Below are 12,731 nucleotides of genomic sequence, written 5' to 3'. Positions count from 1 at the left end.
CAATAATAGACATATTTAACTCATCAAATTCATTTAGCCAAATTCATATTTTATACCCAATTAAATATGATCCGGTTAAAAAAGAAAAGAATCAAATCATATTTTTTATTATGCCACTTTTTCAAATCAATTTTTTTTTTAATCTCGATTCAAATATATTATCTTTTAATTTAAATTACAATTCAAGTTATTTAATTTTTCTATTCAAATTCAAGTTTTTTGAATAGCATATTCTTTCGACATTAAACAACATATTCTTTCCACATTAAAATAGAATTACACGAGATACACGAGATTACATTCATATCGGTTTAACTTTTAAAAAAGCTAGTTAAATTGTATATTAAAAAAAAATAGTGTAAATTTTTCCTCTTTATTTTTAGTTATATATTCTTATATACGTAGTGTGTAATTTTTGGCATTTCCATTTCCATACCATCGAAGTCTTTTTATTTCTCATCCAAAAGGTATAGAATTTTCATTACTATAATACTTGTTTTAAAATATTATATTATTAGTCTTATATGAAATTTAATATAGTCTTAATTTATTTCATGTTATGCTATAGATATTCCAACTTTTCATGTTAATATCTAGCAATATATTAAACTAAAGCTCTATAGTAACTCAATTTTTATTTATTTTTATATTTTAATTTTAATTTTAATTTTTAAACTTATCTATAGATTTAAAAAATCATCTTTTAATTCTAATTCATTTAGATAACATGCTAGTTTATTCCTTTGTCTCTTTTTAACCGGGTCATATTTGATCATATTTGATTGGATATAAAATATGAATTTGATGAGTTAAATAAGTCTATTATTTTAAAAATATGGGGCTCTAATGACGTGGCATGTCAACTAGGAGAGAAGGAGTCTCTTGAGGTATTTAGATACTTTTTAAGAAAAATAGTGATACTTGAGTGATTTTATTATCTTAAATAAAATAAAATTGACTTTTGTAGGAAATTTTCTAAACTTAGATGACCATCTACGGAATTAACTCGACAAACGTTCCATCTTCTCTTTCGTTATAACGCCTTTTTCTTATCCTTCTCCGTACACCTTAGGTACCAGCCAAGGTAAATATACTCTTTCTGCCTTTTTGAGATTTGTTTTGTTAGTGTCACCTCCTTGGGCTTCAGTTGTTCTTCTCTGTTTCTCCTTCTCAGGATTCTTCTCTGTTTCTCCTTCTCAGGAAACAATGTGAAATAAAAACGGGAAGGGACAAAAAGAAGAAGAGGAAAAAGTTTCACCAGAATGAGGCGAAGAAATGGTGAAACCCAATATAAGGGCTGCTATGGTAAAATTGAATAAAGGGATTTAACACAAATACTGCAAACTCTTCAATTTCCCAGATGTCGTATATGTAAAAAGTACTATGCGTACGCCCTTTATTTAATTCGTTTCCGGGTGAGTACTTTGCCTCTTACTTACGTTGAAAAGTTGAAATTTAATCCCAACCCATGAATTACTTCTTTCAATTACTTATACTTTTTTTCCCAAAATTAAAATGTATGAGTTTTCTCAATATATTTGGACTCTGGTCGAGTGAGTTGCGGTCGTAAAATACGTGAAATCCATATATGAATGGAAAACTCGGATTACATGTGTTACATGCAACACATCTATAATAAATGCAATTATAGCTATAGACAATTTAATTTGATTAAACCTAATCCATAAGAAATTTATTGTAATACTGGCTGGACGAGAATCTTTTCATATCCTAAAACCTTGGAGTGTTTACTTTCAATACATGGATTTTTAGTTCTGTGACGGAGAAGAAGACCGGTATGAATCTCAATATTTAAGTGATGTTTAATTACAATTTCCTCTGCCTTTAACTGTTTTTGCCTCCATATATATATATATATATATATATATATATATATATATATATATATATATATATATGTCAAACATCAATTAACTTTAAATTAATTAGACAGTTCATCATATTTGTGTTGCTGAAAATTGAGATTATAAGGATAAGAATCCCTCAAGTCAATTTGAAATTATTTCATCACTTGCCTTCAATGTGATTCTTAGCTTATATGCTTTACTCTGTGGTATAAATAGTTTGGAGTGGACTTTCACCATTATCTAAATTAACTGGGATGGTAGCATTGCAGGAATAAAATTCACCCATAGGATAAAATCTGGAGCGTTTAAACGAGTACATATACTCTCATGTGGTACCTACATATACTCTCATGCTCCCTTTAAAGCGATTAAATTTTGTCAATTATTTTACGTCGTTGCGCTCTTTGGAATTAACAAAAGCTAGGGTTTGTTCTTATGCTAAATAAAACTTATGTAGCACACTAGATATTAGAAGTAATTGTTGTGGAATGCGTAACATTTGGTTCTTTAGAAAACAAAATTTTGATTTCTTCTACTATTATCTGTAGTTCATCGCAATTCTATTAACTAATTTTCACTACAGGAGAGAACAATTAAGTTTCTTACTAAGTTCGGCTTCTCATTGAAGTGTTTTATTCAATAACAGTTTTCTTATCACATTTTCATGAAGCTTGATCTTCTACTGCAATTCATAGTCATTTTTGTAAGTATTGCATTGTTCTTTTTTACTTCTTGTGGTGAATCCTTTTGAACTCTTTGTTAACAAGTGAAACAAGTATAACTGTTTTCCCTTTCTTGATGCCACATCTAATATATCTGATAATATACAAGTATAACAGATATGTTAATATGGAAATCAATGGTGAAATTTGTTAAAAGGGCCCAAAACAGATTCTTCCTCTTACTTGCCATGGTAAACTAATTTATTTCTCTCAGACACAAACAATTAGTAAAACAGTGCCTCCTTCTTAGAACGGTAATTCAGAGATAATTAGTTCACTTCTTTCTGTCATAAGCGGACTAATTTCCATATTTTCTTTCACATTTTGGTGGCATAATTAGAGATCAAGCTCCCTTGAAACTAACTGATTATGGCATAGCATATTGGCCTAGAAGATCACTTTTTGGCTTCTTTCTCTTGCTTTCTTTCAATCCAATTTGTTAATTTTTCACTACCCTGTGCCTTTTTTTTTTCTTTGTTTAGTTAACTGCTTTTTCTCTGCATTAATGATACTTATTTTTCCTTAATCTTATTATTGTTAAATAGTTATTACTCCCATTTTAGCATGCTAATTATTGCGTGTAATTAAGTTTCTTCAATTACTCTGATCATCCTTATCAGTTTCTAATATTTTCTATTAAAAATGAGCAATTGATATTTCTCATAATATTCTCTATTAGAAATAAATAATGGATATCCAGCAATCTCTATGCCTTCTCAGATTCATTACTTTTTTTTAGAGTTGCATGCTGTAAAATCGTGGAGCAATAGCATAAACTTCGTAGATTAACTTCAGAACTTTGTTTTTAAGAGTAGTGGAAGATGTAGTTAATACCTGTTTTACTTTTAAACAATTTTATGTGTTCATGCAATCACTGAGTTCTTTTCTTTTACAGAAGAATTTGATGCATACGACATTATGGGGAAAAGTTTCAATCTTTAGAGGCAGGCTTCCAGTCTTCCACAATTTTAACTCTTTGTCCAGCCTATTTATTGGTAAAGTTCAAACTCTTAAGATATAGTTATTAGCTTATGTTATTGCTAAGGAGTATATAAAGATGTTTAGATTTTCATTGCAAGAGCTCCATGACGTGTTCTTAAACCGTGGAATTTCATATGCTTAAGAAATTCAACGGAACCTTGATTTCTTTTGCACTTGAAAAAAAATGGAGATTCAAAGGAAAACTCTTTCGTCTTTGAATAGACAGCACTTTGGAAAATTGGCATAAAGTGTCGAAATGATGTCAAGCGCACATAAGAGAAAAATCAGTTTTAAATAGGAAAGTTAAAAACCATTGCCAAGGATGCCAATGTGATTAATCTTCAACTTGAAAGAGCCGTATTAGTACTGGCATAATGACTTATTAACTCTTTTGCAGTTGTATTATAAGCTTCATCATCCTGTTTTCCATTTCGGCTGTAGCGTGTCGTACTCATATTTTTTGTCTTTTTAACCACTCTGTTTAATAAGCTTTGCTTTCTTCATCGCTCTCTTTTTATCCATTTTCTTAATTTGCCTCATGCGGGAAGATAATAGTGATAGATCAAGACTAACCTTTGTTACACTTTTGATTGATGATTTAGAGTATCAGCTATCATATTTATAATTGTTACCTTACCGTCACCGCTTCTACAGTTGTTCATTAGTGATTGGGACTACCAACGAGACATGTTTAAGTGCTGCCACTCGACTCATGCTTTCTGCCTTGCAGGATGTCTTCATCTTGTCTTTTTTACATTTTTCATTTTGACTGTTACCAATGAACAATGATTTGTTATATATATTCTTCATTCTTAATGCGAGCCTTCTCTGTGATTTCAGTCTTTGATTGAAACAACAATGAGCTATAACTCTATGCAAAGATAGGAATTCTTGTGTTCATCTTTTCGTGATCATTAACTAACTTGCATCGATTCAAGTCTATAACTATATAATAGTCAAAATTGTTGCTGATACAACTAAAATCTGTTTATGGTTTCATCTATTTGGAATGGCCATTTCTTTCTAATTTTCTTTAAGGTGTTGAATAAAGTCACACCTCTGTCTTGCCTAATTGTCACAACCCAAATCTGACACTCAGGCTGTGACCGGGCACCTGTCGAGCTTTTACCCATAAGGCCAACCCTCTAAGCTAATCATGCAAAAATTAACAAATAAAATGAATAATACGCAAAGTCTCATAATATAAAGAAAAGTGCAGAAGCGAAATACAAATACTAAGTTTTGCCCATAAACCCCATAAAAATGTCTAAGTCATGGAACTACTAGTCTGAATATAAAAGTACGAGACGTAGCTCGGAATACTACTAAGTCAACTAAAGAAGAAGAAGCTCACGCCATGATCTAATGGTGGCTCACCTCCTGTTTGATGAACAAATCGGAATGAATCAAGTATCGGTTGTCACCATTAACCACACTTGCACACATACAACATCAACAAGCGTGAGTCTAAAAGACCCGCACAAGATCATCGACAACTCTATTCTACCCCCTAGAGCAAGTCTTTGAAATCGATAATGCGTAAAAGCAATTACACAGTAGAAGTATATTAAATATATACAAACACTGAAGCTAAAGTTGAAATCATGAAGCATAAATAAGCAAAACATGAAATACTCTAAATCTGAATTTATGCTCACGGGACATAGTACGTATTTACCTATGTCTTATCCTGTCTTTCGGAGAGGGCATTATTTATACCGGACGAGCAATACATGAAATACAGAATCTAAATCTATGGAGGGACATAGTACGTATTTGTCTATGTCTTACCCGTCTTCCTCCGAGTAGGCATTATTTACCCCATCTTACCGGACAATAGATGCACTACGAAGGCGGAATCTATGCGGGACATCACGTATTTGTCTATGTCTTACCCGTCTTCGGAGAGGGCATTATTTACCCCCATCTTACCGGACAAGCAATAGATGCACTACACCGAAGAAATTTGAATCTATGCTCACGGGACATAGTACGTATTTGTCTATGTCTTACCCCGTCTTCCAGAGAGGGCATTATTTACCCCCATCTTACCCGGCTCACTTAAAATTCTAGCATCTATCTCTCTTCAAACGGACCTGTGGAAGTGTGCCCCTCTGAAGACATGATAAGTGGAACATACATCCAATTAATACCACTTCTAAACTTTACATTTATATAAATAGTATCTATTTAAGCGAAATTACGCTAAAGGAATCATACGGTCATTACTTTAGAAACTTGGAAATTATCCAATTTAGATCATGCTTGCCCACTCTCACGAACTAAATGGTTTAAATGCATCCATACAACACAAACCATATGCTTTTTATGAAAAGCAAGTAAACTAAGAGTTTAAGCCTCACTTGCCTTATAACCGGAACGCAACCTCTCCGAAAGTGCCAAATTTCCTTCAAACAAACTCTAATAGCCTCAATCTATTCAATACCATAAATAAATGGTCCAAATTAGTGTAGGGAAATGAATCCTATAATTTTAGGTTTAGAACTAAATTTCAATATTCTATACCTTGATTCCATAATTCTTTTAAAAAGTAGAAGTTGAGTCTCAATTCTCTTAGTAAACAGTTATAAAAATATGTTCTAGTCCTAAAATAATAATCATAGTGTGTAATTAAAGAAATAAAAGAAAGTAAACAACAGAAAAGAAAGAAAGAAAAAAATGAAAACGATACAGTGATGGGGTTGAAACAATTTAAGAAGTTGCAGTAGAGTAATTTCACAATTTGAGTACCTATTTTGCCTTATATCCAATCCTACCACTACAACTAATCATCATTCCTATGATCATTGCTCTCCCTAGTCATTAGGTGATCATCAGACCTTCTCTTCATTCTTTTGTTGCAATCACCAATATACTTATACATATCTCCATAAGACTGCAATAGCAATCTAGCTTTCATGCTAAAAATAGTAATCAACGTACCTGAATATTTGTATTTAATCCAAGAGAATTTTCACTGCAATGGTTCTTTAGAGCAGCAACGAAAACTGCCCTATGCCGTTCTCTTTTCTGTTTTTCTTTTTTCTTCATTATTTTTAAGGCTAACAATAGACTAATGATCTTTCTGTGTATTCACATTTACCTAAAGACGTGACCGGTAGTGAAGTAGTGGGCCTGGCCCACTAATTTACCCTTAACTAATTCACCATCTGATATATTATATCAGATAAATAATATTTTCAACAATAAATATATACATACATGTTATATGGATATAATTAGTACCCGTCTCGATATGAGGTTCGTTAAAATTAGTAAGCTATAATTAGGAAATAACTCTAAAGTTCACTTGAAAAATATCGGGTTGTTACACTAATGTTGTTGGCCTGTATTGCCTTGGGAGAGCTACTTTTTCGTTTCAGTCTATCTTGAAGTACTCAGTTTATGCATCAATGGATTGTTGTACTTTACCTGTTATTCCCACTTTCACAACAAATTCTTATCTATGTTGTAAGATATATAGCGACTCATTAGAATGTTTGGATTGCCAATCTTTTGCGCTTTTGTGAAACATAAAGAGCACTCAAAATACCTGATGATTATGCAAGGACATTGTCATAATCTATGTCCTAGGATATGTCAAAGCTATTTTTCCATCCAACCTCAACGAAGGCTTTTGGCTTCAGTATCATTATAATAGACTAGAAATACTACAGGAATACAGGATATATACTCGAAATCAACAGGTGCTCCTAATATAATAGCTACTGCATTTACTAGATACGTACTCCTATGAGATAATTTGTGCATATGAATAGATTTTTAACTCAGTTATATTCAGTTCTATTTGGAGTAATCCTCCTTATCTAATATCTTTGGAACTTATTTTGCAATTTTTTTTTAGCTGAGTGGTTCTACCCGACTTTTTTGTAAAATGTAAATTTCCAGTGATGAGATAGTAACGACGTTTTGTAAGCGGACAATAGGCTTATTTGGTTCCCTCTTTTCCATTTCATCTGCATGCTATTTGATTAGAAGAAAATTGTAGAAAAGCTATGCTTACACATGCACATGTATTCGTTTTTTTTTTTTTTTTTTTTTTTGGTAAATATGCGAATGAGAAATGCAGTTATATTATATAAGTTCTACTTTTAAGAAAGATATTTATATTTGTGATCTAATCAAATATATAAATTTAATTATGATATGCATATACAAGAAAAATTTAATCAATTCTCTTTCCTATATATTTACAACAATATGGGTTACTATAAATTTACTAATATGTTTATAACTGCGCGCTACGCGGGCTATATCACTAGTTAAGCTTTTAATAACAAGATATTTCTATAAACTGATCCCTTTAACAAACTAGTACTATCTTACAATAATAGTAGTAATAACTAGTACACCTCAATTCCAAATTAATTGGTACTACAACATGAACCCTCAATATCCATGTTCTATGTAGGTTCAGGTCATTCCAATACTTATGACTTATTCCCTCCGTCTCAATTTATATAATATAGTTTGACTAGTCACGAAGTTTAAGGAAAAAAAAAAGACTTTTGAAATTTATGGTCTAAAACAAGTTAAATCATCTCATTAAGGGTGAAAGGGGAAGCTTCAAGATAAATTATTTCTAAATATAAAAATGTATCATTCTTTTTTGGATAGACTAAAAAAAAGAGTATCACATAAATTGAAATAGAGGAAGCGATAATTTGTCTTTATTGACATAAACATTTGAAACTAGTACTATCTTCCCGTATGCAAATTGGGCCAGATGAATATTGGGACCTATTTGTGTACAACAACTTGCACTTGCAAGACAACTCATTGACAATAATAGAGTAGTTGCCATTAATGGTGTGGGTAACAAACTTCACAAAGTACACCCATAAAATTAAGGAGAGTTTTGTTGATATCATAGTAGGTCATTAGTGGATGAAAATCCCACATTTCACCTTGCCTTTTGTTGTGGTCTTGTGGAAGACTCGGTTTTGTGATCATCATAAATGTTATTTTAGTTATATACTATGACATTTTTCATAGAAACTCAATGAAAATAAGGCAATAGGAAAGTAAAATTCAAGATATTTATAGGATCATTTCGGCAATTCAAATTCCAAATGATCATTTCCTCTTTTGTTTAAAAAAGCAAATATATTTTTGCGATTCGTCAACATGACACATGAAAAGTCATACTGTATTATTGAAAACTTATCAAATGGCTGCCACATTTTAATCTCTTTTCTCTATCATGCATACCATCGGATACCTTACTGTCCTACTCAAATAAAATTCCAAAAAGAAAGGACGTAGTTGGCTAATAAAAAATGATCTTGATCTCTGTCACTATCATGGTGCAAGTTGCCTTTCTATAATCATAAACTTCAGCATTTTTGACACAGATCATGGCTTTGGATCAAACCAACCAATATATGACCTTTCTGGATTGGAACTACTTTGACAATAAGATGCTTAAATTGTCATATGCAGAATTGCCCAAAAAAACATAATAATTGGGTAATCTTTGTCCTTTTGTCTGCCTATCTACGTGTGTCTGTGTATATACATAAATTAAAAAAATTAAAGAAAGCCTAGCAGCTTAGGATAAGGACCACCGTTTTTGTTAAGATATTTAACGCAACATTTTAAATGATGAAAACACAAATGAGCTGTACGAACAAAGAATATACATTGGTTATAAGGGAATAATATTAAACTCTAGGACAAATTTATATGTACAGGATCTGGAAAATAAGGACCAGTACACATCAGATTTGACGACACAGGGATTTTTAATGGATCTTAAACGATCCAAATCAGAAGGGGTTAAAAGAAGAAGAAAAAAAGAAAACGTAAGGAAGGGGATTAAACCGGTATGCCTGCTCGAGAATTAATTGGTCACTGTCAGAAAAGAGCCAAGTATGGACCAAATACATAGAAAAAAAAATTCCTTTTTTTTTTGACAAATTTCAATTCAAAATTTAGACGTCATGAGTTCTGAATTAAAGAATGAATTTACAAATGTATATTCAACTCAAGTCATACTTTTTATTTGCACATATAAAGTTCGACCTCAAAACTCTGAATTGTGCCTAACACGCAAATTCACATTTGAATCCGCCCTATCATTTTATTAGAAATTACTCCCTCCATTCTAAAATAAATGAATTTTTGGGGTGTAGCACACTCTTTAAGAAAGTTAATTAAAGACATTAATTAAATAGTAATTAGTCAATATTATTCTTTTGCTTCTTTCCAAACTTATATTAAAACTAGAGATAGGCATTAAATATATGGTAATTTTGAAGAAAATGCCTATTAAATATATGGTAATTTTGAAATAAAATAATTAATACATTTTGGACTTTCATCAAAAACATCTTTGGACTTTGAAAAGTTTATTTATTTTAGACCATAAAAAAAGTGTCATAAATTCATTCATATTGGAATGGAGGGAGTAGCTCCATAGGTAATTACTAGTAACTACTGTACTTACCCGCACTTCGTGCAGTAGTGAGAAAAGACTATGTGACTGGATATTAAAATCACACATAATTTTTACAAAAGAAAATGAATTTTACAAATCAAATAACTTTTCATGATTTTTTGGACATCCTATTTCTTTGATAGAAAACAGATGCTTAAAATGTTGCATGTTAAAAATAAACAAATGGTAATGAAATCCAGGGATATTGTAAACCTAAGACGTAACCTACTTCTTTCTTCTTCTTCTTCCAAGGCATTTTTCTTAATATTTTATTTCATAGCATGAATTGTTGATACTTATGTTTTATTTTTTTCATTTCTTGTTAAATAAAAACTAAAAAGGAAAACAAAATAAAAGTGTGGTTGCAATTTCCTGATTTCTAATACTTCAGTTTTTCTTTTCTTCATTTCTTTTGTAGATTTCCATATACCTAGATTTAGGTGCATGTAATCCTTCTCTTGGACCATATTTCCTTGCAGAGGTGTGTCTAGTTCTCTGGAAAAAAAGTGCAACTGGTGATATGAAAAACCTCTAGAGAAAAACTGCAACTTGTGTGATACGAAAAACGTTGAAATAACAATTGAAGACAATATAAAATTAAAAAATACCTTCTGGTTCCTTAACAAAATGATAAGCAAATATATATACATGTATCATCAGCCATTACCAATTATTCCTCTTAAATCACAACTCTATAATTCCTTTTAAAATTGAAGAATAATAAACATTTAATCAAAAGATTTGCATTTGTGTATTAACAGAAAGAGAAAGATAGGTAAAATGAAGGGTGAGACTCACTATCAATCTTAGCTTTGCTATTAAAGATGACTTCTTTGTTTTGAAGTGGGAATGTGTGTTTGGAACACTATTATATACTGTTTTTGTGGCTGTTAAGCTATTGCAATTTACTTACGTTACACTGATGAGATTTAATGAGAAAATAACATGGGTATAGAAATTTAATGGGGAAGGAATATGGGCATATTAAAAGCAAGAAAAATCAGTGGAGTAAAAGCCAAAAGTCTGATAAAGATAAACAAAAAGTTACATTCATCTTTGGAGTAAAAACTTAAGCATATTTAACATAATAAAGAGAGAGTTTAATGAGTGAATTTAAGTCTTTTTATATAGCACATATATCCAAAAAAAAAAAGGGAAAAGGCCAAAAAAAGGAGAAAAAAGATAAATAGAAATGATGGCCATAGAGAAAGTGCTTACATCCCGCGCTGTCTATGTCCAGCCTTTACATATACGGCTAGTTTTTCTGACACGTGCGTTGCACGTGTATCCCATATTAATTAGCAAAGCTTTTTAAATAATATAAATATTGTTAAATGTGTTTGACGATTAACATGAACTTAATAGTGACAAATAGACCTCAAAATGATAAATGATGAGCCAATTCTACCAACTTGACAAATTAATATAAAATAATCAGTTGTTCAACTCGTGTATACGATATGTAATGAAATTGATTAAGATGTGAACCTTCGTGAAAATCAAATTGAGACTACGGGTCATCGTTTATCTATCAGTAAAACTTGAATAAAGAGTTTTGATTGACAATCTTTGAAAACTTACATTTATTTTTAAAATTTTACATTTTAGTGGAAGAGGAATGCTGATTGATCTTAAAGAAAAGATAAATACACATTTGATTAGGTTAACATTTTTTTTTAAAAAAAAAAATACACTTTTATGATTAACTGTGATGAACTTTGAGTCAATTCATTTTTAATTTCGTTTTATTCAATCAATTATTGTTAGCAAGATTATTCATCTTCTCAAATGTTCTGATGGCAAACTGCTTTAAACTTTTCTTTTTGTTTAACATTTTCATGTTTGCTAAAAATAAATCATCCCTATGATGCTAATTACTTTATGAAAAGCAATAACAAATACCTCAGTAAACAGAAAATGAATAATATATCAGGACTTTCTTAAGTAAATAGAATCAATTTAACTGAAATACAATTGGCTATATTAGAAAGATAAAATTGAAAAACTATGCTTAAATAATTAAATATGTTAACATCAAAATAATAATATTGACAGTGTAATATACAAAAATTCGCTGCCTTAGAAACTAATGATATGCTAGACTTCTTAAGTTCTAGCAAGAAACAATATAAAATATATGATCACCTTTTCACCAAATAACTGATGCTCCTCGTACCAAGAAAATAAATTCTTTGATGAATGAAATTTTAAGAGCTTGTTTCAATAACTTTAACTTTGACGGAACTCCAATATTTCTAGAAAGAACGGCTTGAGATGTATGAATTTGGAAGAATATCTTGAAAACGCTTGTTAACCTGCAAAGAAAATTTAGAGTTTAAAGTCATCCCTCGAAGATTTAGATTAATTGAGGATGATGACAAAGAACAATATGATGAAGATAGTTAAATAAAAATAATCAAAATAGAAAAGCTATAATTTGATAAGACCTCCAAATGTACAAATATACAAAAGAGAAGACAAAAGTGAAATAAAATAACATTTAGCATAACTCACTTGGATGAAACTTCTAAACTGTAATGAAGAGAATGTGCCAAGTAGCACAAATTTATATATATATTACGGAACCGATATTTAAATTAATATTTTCTTATACTAAAAAATTTAGTAATTCAGCAAAAAGCTTAGTCCAACTTTTTTCCAGATTTTCTAATGGCAATATTAAAAGGATGATTGATTAAT

Source organism: Lycium ferocissimum, chromosome 1 (genome assembly GCF_029784015.1).
Source record: "Lycium ferocissimum isolate CSIRO_LF1 chromosome 1, AGI_CSIRO_Lferr_CH_V1, whole genome shotgun sequence".
NCBI classification, from domain to species: domain Eukaryota; kingdom Viridiplantae; phylum Streptophyta; class Magnoliopsida; order Solanales; family Solanaceae; genus Lycium; species Lycium ferocissimum.
This window is presented reverse-complemented; position numbering follows the sequence as displayed.